Below are 10,550 nucleotides of genomic sequence, written 5' to 3'. Positions count from 1 at the left end.
CTACCTTACCAAGCACGATGTCCTTCTCCAGGGACTGATCCCTCTAATAACACGTCCAAAGTTATATGAGATGAAGTCTCACCATCCTCGCTTCTAAGGAGCACTCTGGCTGTACTTCTTCCAAGACAGATTTGTTCATTCTTTTGGCAGTCCATGGTATATTCAATATTCTTCACCAACACCATAATTCAAAGGTGTCAATTGTTCTTCATAGGGGCTATTAAATATTTGTTGAATGAATACATTTCTGCAATTTCTAAGTAGATTAGGAAAAGCTTCATTGAAGAAGTGGCTTTTGAACTCAAACTTGAAGGAAAGGTGAAATTTTCATAAATGAGGAAGAGGGGAGGTGAGTGGGTGACAGTGAGACAGAGCTGCATGAGTAAAAGCTCAAAAGGAAGGTTGTCCAACTGAGCAGGAACCTGTCACTCGTATGGGAGAGAGAGAGAAGACAGGAAAATTATATTCTGACAGGATTATAGAAAGCCGTGAATACCACGCTAAGGAGATGAGATTTTATTTGATGTGCAATAAAAGCCATTGAATATTTTTTAGTAGTTAGATTGTACGTTCAGAGTAACCTTTTAAGATGGCGACTCTGGTGGAGTGTGTAGAGAGGTTTAAAACAGGCCAAGTCTAGGACTCCAATGAGAGAAAGCTACCGTAATCAGCAAAGCCAGTGGTTTTCAAACATTTTTTTGCAGCAGAGTTCTTTCTCCAATAAAATCTTTCTCAAATGTCCAGAAAAGCAAGTCAAAGAGGAGCTTCTGTGGTTGAAACAGGGTTAGGCTCAAAAGCTGACCTTCCAACTCCCCCTTGCCTGCCACACCAGCTTTAAGGCACCTGTCCAAGAGTTCTGTGCTCCTCAAACAACTGATTAAACACCTCTGGCCTGACCCTTTTGGTAATAAAGTGATGAATTTCAAACCAAAGGCAATATAATATTGATAGTGGAAAAATGTGCCGATTAAGAGAAAACAGAGGAAGGAGCAAATGAGCAATATGAGAGACCTGGCAGGAAGAATTCAAAAGTGATGAAAAATCTGGGCAATGAGGAAATGGTTACCCAAATAAGAATTTAGCTGGGGAGGGGGTTGGCACGGGGACAGGCAATGTGTTTAGTTTTGAAGCAAGTTCAAATGCTCAAATTTGAAGGGTTAAGATAGACTCTGGCTCTCAGTGTTTGCTACACATCCCAATTACGTGTGGACCTACTTCCAAACATTCAAAACTACATATTTCTGAACACACACACGCGCGCCATTGGCTCAGTTTCTGTAGGACTGAGGCATTGAGGTATGTTTAATGCCCTACAAGTGATTTTGATTTGCACTCCCAATTGAAGACTGGATATAGAAAAGGTCCTTGGTACAGAATTGTCAGTGAGCCCTCTAAGTGTGGGGCTGCAGCTCATGAGAGAGATCAGAGCTACAAAGGCTGGAAATAGGCGTGGGAGTCATTCACCTGGAGGTGCAAGTTGAAACAGAGTTTGGCAAGGAATTGAATCACACGTTGCAATAACTCACCCATCCACCTCTCTCCATCCCCGCTGTGAATGCCCTAGTCCAGGACACTAACATGACAAAGGCTTTGCAATATCTGGGTTCTCCCTAGTAGATGTATCCCCAGTACTCTTCCTCTTAGTCATGATCCAACCATATATACCTATCTCAGAGTCTCAAAAACATGAAACTCCTGCCTTGACTATTCCCTCTCGAAATGTGTCTCCTTGTATTTGCTAAGTCCTATTCATCTTTTCTCTCAATTTCTTAGGACTTTCTTCTCCACTCCTCAGGATTTTACTCCAAATGACCAATCCCTTCTTGGTAGGGTTGCCAGATTTAGAAGATCAAAATGCAAGATACCCAGTTAAACTTGAATTTCAGTAAAGAGCAGATAATTTTTTTGTATAAGTATATCCGATGCAATATTTGGAGCATACTTATACTAAAAATAACTTGTTGTTTATCTGAAATTCAACTTAACCTGGACTTCCTATATTTTATCTGAAGACCCTCCTCCTAAACTAGATTTGGTTATACCTCCCCACTCCCCCCAGCTCATTCTCTGCTTTTTCCTCAATATCCCACTTGTGTTAATTGCTCCATATTTACATTTCTTGGTAGGCTGTAAGTTCTGCGAGGGCAACGACTGAGTCTGCTTTGTTCACCAGTGCCTAGCATAGTGCAATAGCATATCATAGGCCCTCAATAAATATTTATTAAATGAATGAAAATAATGCAGATTGTTGGAGTTTTAAAGAGAGGCCAGGGCTCTTCAGCCCTGGAGCAGGAGAAGGGAGAGAACACACAGAAAAGATATAGACTAGAAAGAGAAGAAAAGACCTTGGGCTAACCTAAGGGGAATGTCCATGCTTGAATGGCAAAAAGAGGAAGGAAGAAGGCAGATACCAGAGATAGAGAAGCTGCTACATGTCTATAAAAATCAGAATAGTGTTTTTAAAAGGAGGGAGCCTAAAGAAAGAATTTATAAACTACAGCAGGATCTAGGGAAATGATAACAGAGACCGGGACTTTGTAAATGGCAACTAAATACTTGGGGACCACTATGCAACGATAAAGAACAATGATGAATACAGGAAACATCTCACAACAAAGATGAATCTGGAGGCCATTATGCTGAGTGAAATAAGTTAATCATCCAAATATTGTATGAGACCACTATTATAAAAACTCAAGAAAAGGTTTACGCACAGAAACAATCTTTGAAGGTTACAAGGGAGGGGAGAGGTGGGATGGGGAAATCACTAAGTAGATAGTAGACAAGTGTTAGTTTTGGTGAAGGGAAAGACAACACACAGTGTAAGGGAAGTCAGCACAACATGTCCAAGGCAAAGTCATAGAAGCTTCCTAGACACATCCAAACACCTTGAGGGACCGAGTTTCTAGGGCTGACGTCTGGGGACCATAGTTTCAGGGAACATCTAGCTCAATTGGCATAACATAGTTCATAAAGAAAGTGTTCTTCATCCTACTTTGGTGAGTAGCATCTTGGTCTTTAGAAGCTTGCGAGTAGCTATCTAAGATATATCTATTGTTCCCATCCCATCTGGAGCAAAGGAGAATGAAGAAAACCAAAAACACAAGACAGGGAAAATATTAGCCCAAAGGACAAAAGGACCATAGGAACCACAGCCTCCACCAGCCTGAGCCCAGAAGAACTAGATGGTGCCCAGCTACCATCACTGACCACTCTGACAGGGACCACAGTAGAGAGTCCTAGATAGAGTGGGAGAAAAATGTAGAACAAAATTCAAATTCACACACACACAAAAAAGGCCAGACTTACTGGTCTGACAGACTGGAGGAACCCCCGACACAATAGCCCCAGGCACCCTGCTAACTCAGAATTGAAGCCACTCCTGAAGCCCACTTTTCAGACAAAGATTAGACAGGCCTATAGAACAATAACACGTGAGGAATGTGCTTCTTAGTTCAGTCAAATATACGAGACCAAATGGGTAACTCCTGCCCAAAAGCAAGAGGAGATGACAGGAAGGGACAGGAACTGGTTGAATGGACACAGGGAACCCAGAGTAGAAAAGGGGAGAGTGCTGTCACATTGTGAGGTTTGCAACCAATGTCATGAAACAATGTGTGCATAAATTTTTGAATGAGAAACTAACTTGGGCTATAAACTTTCACCTAAAGCACAATAAAATTATACATAAAAAAAGAAAAACATTTGAGAGAAATTTAAAAGAAAAAAAAATACATGCAGACCTTCAAGAGAGCAGTTTTGGCAAAGTAGGTCTGATAGCTGTCAAGTTGCAAGAACTATGAAGTAAGCAGGTGGTGAGGAAGTGGAAATAACAAATGTAGATGACTTTTGAGAAATTTAGTGATGGAAGGAAAAAAAAGATAAGATTGTAGCTGAGATGAGAGTATGATGGAGAGAAAATGTGTATAAATGTATGTTTCATGCATAAGGGAGATCTTGGTGTGTTCATCAATGAAAGGGAAGGGTCTTCCAGTGGAAAAAGAGGGGAACATAGGGGAAGGGAGAGTAACAGATAACTTGGAAAGAAGCAAGAAGGAATGGACTAAGAGAAGGTATGTTTCAGATGTAAGAGAAGGAGGATGTGAACAACTATTATAGTCATTTCTGATAAGTGTGACTCTCTGGTTGGTCTTTTTAAAAAAAGTCACATTATCCTCATTACTAAAGATAATGTACAATGTACACTAAAAAGTATAACCTCAGTCTGAACATAGTTCAGGTTTCTTAGCCTAGCACTTCTCATATTTATGGTAATCACCACCTGGGGCTCTTGTTTATGTCTGCATTTCCAACAAGCACCCAAGTGATGCTACTCTGATCTGAGACCTTCCATCCTTGTGTCCATAAAGCTTTTTTTTTTTTTTTAATGGCAGGTTAATGTGAATATTTTACATTTGGCATAACCTTGTAGTGAAATTTATGTAAGAAAAATTGAACATCTTTTTCCTTAAGTTAGCTAAAATGTGATTGAAATACATCTCAAAAATGATTTCTAGTTTTAAATAACTCAAAATGCTTGTGTGCATATCAAACATTAATTCTTTTAGAACTAAGTAAAGCATTATCTTTGGAGTTTGAAACCATATTACAATGAGAAAACAGAAAATTGCTTAAAAGCAGAATGTGATCTTGATGAAATATTTGTCTATAGTGAATGACTGATCAATTATTTGAGGGATCTGTTATTTTTTGATTCAGAGGGACTTGAGAAATCTTTTCTTAAAATGTTTTGTGTGATAGTAGTATGATTCATTATTAATGGTTTAGGGGTGGTTTTAAACTGTTTACATTTAACAAAGTAATACTTTTTAAACTAAAACCACAATATAGTACAAGTAGGCTATTTACAAAATAACCGTAGGATTTATTTTTTAAATTAATTCCTAGTTTAGACTATATAAACTGTGATTAATGTCTCCCTTCTTCAATCCCATCAGAGTATTTCTGTGATTGCCAGTAAAACCTCATTTGAAGATGACATTAAAAGCGAGGACTTGACAGGCCAAACACCACCTGTCTATCACCCAACCATGTAACAGATCCCACATAAAGTGAGAGGCTCAAAGATAATCCAAACATAAACCAGAGGAAAAGTTTATTGAAACCTGTGCCAAAGTCTAAAATTTGCTGCTTCTGCAATGATTTTTCTGATTCATTTTTTTGTTTCAAATGGGTAATAAACCAAAAACAACCAAAAAAACCCATTGCCATCGAGTCAGTTCCAATTCATGGTGACTCTGTAGGACAGAGTAGAGCTGCGCCCTAGGATTTCCAAGGCTGTAATCTTTATGGAAGCAGTCTGCCACATCTTCTCCCACAAAGCAGCTGGTGGGTTCGAACCACTGACCTTTCTGTTAGCAGCCGAGCACTTAACCACTGCACCACCATGGCTCCCTTCAAATAGGTAATACACAAAATTCAAAAGGTTCCCAGGGTGTATAGTAAAAATCTCTCTCCTCCTTCCTTCCTGTGCCTCCTTCCCAGAATTCCCCCTCTGTTAACCAGTTTCCTGTGAATATTTCAGAGAGCTGCTAGGAATTTATAACATGAGTATATGTGTGGGTGTGCAGTTACACACACACAGCCCACATATACTATAGTGACATACTGTACTCACGGTTCTGCAATTCCTTTTTTCACTTAACAATAAATCTTGGAGATGTCATATTAATACACATGTTCTACTCTGTTCTTGTTAATAGCTGTATAACTGGGAATGATTTTCCATAATTTTTCCAAAATTTGAATTTTTTTCGTAAATAAGATTACATGCAAGTGAATATAGGGCTATTAAGGAAGAATGTCAGTAGATACCCACAGGGAAATTCAGCATCCCCTTAAACTGTCTCTCTCTCTCTAATCAACCTGTAACCCTCTATGGTTTTCACCACCCTGAATGACTTTCCTTCTCTGTATTCATCCACTCATTGCTTTCATTGGCTAGGGCTGCCTTAACAAAGTGCTACAAGTTGAGTGGCTTAAAAAAACAAATTTATTCTCTCACAGTTCTGGAGGCTAGAAGTCTGAAACCAAGATGTCACAAGGCCATGCTCCTTCTGAAGGCTCTAGGGGAAGAATCCTTCCTTGCCTGTTCTAGCCTCTGATGGTCCCAGTTGTTCCTTGGCTTGTACCTGAGTCTCTCCAATCTCCACCTTCGTTTTCACATGATCATCTTCCCTTTGCATTTGTCTCTCTATGTCACCTCTCCTCTTTTTATAAGGACACCAGTCATATTGGAAGAGGGCCCACTCTAGTCTAGTATGGTCTCCTGTGAATTTTAACTAACTACATCTACAAAGATGTAATTATCTATCACCAAATAAAGTCACATTCATATCTTGAACAGATCAAACTTTTGTCGGGGGCACAAAATAACCCATAACACCATCTTCCAAGTATTTTTTAAGGGTCTTCATTGTACCCAGCAGTATATGAATTGGTTTGTGGGTATTCCATAAAACCAACTGAATGAAGGCCTGCTCTTGACAATGAGGCTGGACTTTTTTTTTTGTTAAAGTAAACTTTTAATTTTAAAGTACTTTTATATATAAAGAAAAGTTACAAAGATAGTATAGAGAATTCCTGTATACCTCTCATCCAGTTTCCCCTACTGTTACATCTTACTAGGGTACATTTGTCACAATGATTGTACCAATATTTATACATTATGATTTACTGTTATTCAGATTGTCTTAGTTTTCCCTTAATTTCCTTTTGTTTTTGTTTTTGTTCCAGAGTCCCATCCTGGATACCACATTGCATGTAGGTGTCATGTCTCTTTAGTTTCCTGTGGTCTGTTGCAGTTTTTCAGTCTTTCCTTGTTTTTCATGGGGTTTCGACAGATTTGATGAGTACTATACAGGTATTTTGTAGAATGTCCCTCTATTTGGGTTTGACTGATGCTTTTTTTTATGGTTACATTGGGGCTATGGGTTTTGGGTAGGAAGATCACAGACAGGAAGTGGCCTTCTCAGCACATGATATCAGGGGTTACATGATATACATATAACATCACTGGTGATGTTAACCTTGATCACCTGGCCAAGGTAGTGTTTGCCATGTTTCCTACTATAAAATTATCACCCCGGCCCCCTTTCCCTACTCTGTTCTTTGGAAGCAAGTCATTAAGTGCAGCACCTCCTCCCTTTGAGGGAGTGCAGCAGGATTAAGCTCCATTTCCTTGAGGGCAGAGTATCTACATAAAGCATTTAAAATTCTCTATAAGGAAGATTTTTCTCTTCTTCTCTATTTATTTGGAGCCCTGGCTGCACAGTGGTTAAAGAGCTTGGCTGCTAACCAAAAGGTCAGCCGTTTGAATCTACCAGCTGCTCCTTGGAAACCGTATGGGGCAAGTTCTACACTGTCCTATAGGGTCACTTTGAGTCCGAATCGACTCGATGGCAGTGGTTTTTGGTTTTCCTGTTTGTTTATTTAGTCAATCTTTATTTATATTAATATGTGCTCTCATGGATATCTATTTAATGTTTTGGATTATAGCGCAATAGTAGATTATTTATTTGTTGCTCCAGTTGTTCCACCTTTGGCCATTGTGTGCTCTTTCAAGTTGACTCCTGAGTCCCCTTGACATAGTCCCTTTTGTGACTGAACAAGTCCTTATTTTCTGGTATTACAAGATGTTCCATGCTCATTGTATATTTGTTGCCCAAGCCCTGTTATGTTGTTGTCGTGTGCTGGCAAGTTGATTCCGACCCATAGTGACACTATAGGACAGAGTAGAACTTCCCTCTAGGGTTTTCTAGGCTGTAACGTTTATGAAGATTGCCAGGTCTTTTTTTCCTACAGAGCTGCTGGTAGGTTCTAACCGCCAACATTTCCATTAACAGCTGAGCGCTTAACCATTGCACCACCAGGGCTTTTTGCCCCAGCCCTAGAATGAGTCATTTTTCTAAGGGGCCCTGATTCCTTTTATTGAAGCGGCTTATATTTCAATCCAGGCCTCAGCATTACTTACCGATTCATTCACTCACTTAGTGACTCAGTCAGTCAGTGAATATTTATATTCTACTCTGATGCTAATCATTGACCTAGATGCTGGATATACAATGGTGAACAAAGCAGAGAAGGTTCCTGTCCTCAAAAGCTAACAATGTGATGCTGCAGACAGACAATAAGCATGTCTCAACAAAGAAATATATAATTATAACTCTGGTGCATGATATGAAGGGAAGGGACAAGGGAATGAGATTAAAAATAACCCAAGTCTGGTTTAGATCGGGTGGGCAGAGAAGGCCTCTCTAAGAGGCTGACGTTTAGGCAGAAAACTGAAGATTGAGAAAGAGCCAACCATTTAAAGAGCAGAGAGAGGAGTGTTTTCAAACTGCAGGTTAGTGAATCAAACTAGCTTTTTTAAAAAACAGAATAGAAAATACCAGAAGTATTGTCTTATAAAACTTTTGTTCCCTTTTGTATAGGTATGTGTTTATGTATTTACTGGTATCATGATATAAAATGCATTTCTTACTGTGGAGTACAGTCATAAAAGCTTGAATGTCACTGTTTTAGGCAGAGATAAGAGTTATTGAACAATATCATTAATATCACATGCTAGCAAAATTTTGCGAAGATAATTTTTTAAAATGTCTGTACATCAACAGGGAGCTGCCAAAAGTTCAAGCTGGATTCAGAAGAGTATGTGGAACAAGAGATATCATTGCAGATGTCAGATGGATCTTAGCCAAAAACAGGGAATACCAGAAAGATGCTTACCTGTGTTTTAGTGACTACATGAAGGCATTTGTCTGTGTGGATCGTAACAAATTATGGATAACATTGAGAAGAATGGGAATTCCAGAACGCTTAATTGTGCTCATGCAGGACCTATACATGGATCAAGAGGCAGTCGTTCAAACAGAACAAGGAGATACTTCGTGGTTTGAAATTAGAGAAGGTGTGTGGCAGGGTTGTATTCTTTCACCTTGTTCAATCTATATGCCAAGCAAATAACCCGAGAAGCTGGGCTATGAGAAGAGGAACGGGGCATCAGGATTGGAGGAAGACTCATTAACAACCTGGGAAATGCAGATGACACAACCTTGCTTGCTGAAAATGAAGATGACTTGAAGCACTTACTGATGAATGTAAAAGACTACAGCCTTCAGTATGGATTACAAATGAACATAAGAAAACAAAAATCGTTACCACTGGACCAATAAACAACATCACAATAAGTGGCAAAAAATTGAATTTGTCAAGGATTGCATTCTTCTTGGATCAACAATCAATGCCCATGGAAGCAGCAGTCAAGAAATCAAACAATGTATTGCATTGGGCAAATCTGCAGCAAAAGACCTCTTTAAAGTGTTAAAAAGCAAGGATGTCACTTTGTGACTAAGGTGCGCCTGACCCAAGCCATTGTATTTTCATGCAAATCTGGATAACGAAAAAGGAAGACTGAAGAAGAATTGACACACTCAAATGGTAGTGTTGGTGAAAGAATATTGAATATATCATGGACTGTCAGAAAAATGAACAAATCTGTCTTGGAGGAACTACAGCCAGAATGCTCCTTGGAAACTTCATCTAGCTTGCTTTGGACTTGTCATCAGGAGGGACCAATCACTGGAGGGAGACACCATACTTGGTAAAGGAGAGGATCAGTGAAAAAGAGGGAGACCCTCAATGAGATGGATTGACATGGTGGCTGCAACAATAGCTCAAACACAGCAATGAATGTGAGGATGGCACAGGACCTGGCACACATACATTTCTGTTATACATAAATAAGGTCACTATGAGACAGATTCAGTTAGGCAGCACCTAATAACAACAAAAGAGCAGGATGAAACCCCTGAAAAAGTGAAAGAGCTTTAATGGGCTTGAGGACCTGGAAAGAGACCAGTGTGTCTGGAGAGGAATGAACACAGGATGTGAGAAGAGGCCAAAGATGTGAGGAGGCATGCAGTTGCCCTACAGGGCTGGGAGGCCATAGTAATTTAATTGACGAATGATGGGAAGCCACTGGAGGGCTCTAAACAAGGAAATATTGATAGTTCTAAAAGATATGTTAGGCTATTATGTGGAGAATGAAAGAAGAAGCCAAAAGAGGAAACAAGGAGCAGTCAGTAATAAGACTCTTACAGTGGTCCAGGCAAAAGAGAATTCACTAGAATGTGTGGTTCACATTTCATTGTTAGTCTTATTCTCCGAGCCACTAGAACAATGCCTGGAACATAGCTGACCTTCAAAATATAGTTGTTGAATGAATAAATTACATGATTGTAGTAAAGATGTAGAGAAATGGGTAAATTAAGTCATACTTGGAAAACCACACATCCTGTTGATAAATTGGGTGTAGGGGGAGATGGAGAGGGAGGGAGTGAGCCCTCTTTTACACATCTAACTCCACCCTATTCAATTATGCTTTCTTTCTTTACTCTTGGAGTACCTAAGATAGTTAACCGACTCTTTTAACTGTTTAGACTGTGCTTAGTCATATTGGCCTGAAGTGGAAGTATCAGAATTTTTCAAGAGAAACTGAGATTGAGTGGAATCACAAAAGCCAGTTCTTA

This window comes from Trichechus manatus, unplaced genomic scaffold (genome assembly GCF_000243295.1).
Source record: "Trichechus manatus latirostris isolate Lorelei unplaced genomic scaffold, TriManLat1.0 scaffold00017, whole genome shotgun sequence".
Taxonomy (NCBI): Eukaryota; Metazoa; Chordata; class Mammalia; order Sirenia; family Trichechidae; genus Trichechus; species Trichechus manatus.
This window is presented reverse-complemented; position numbering follows the sequence as displayed.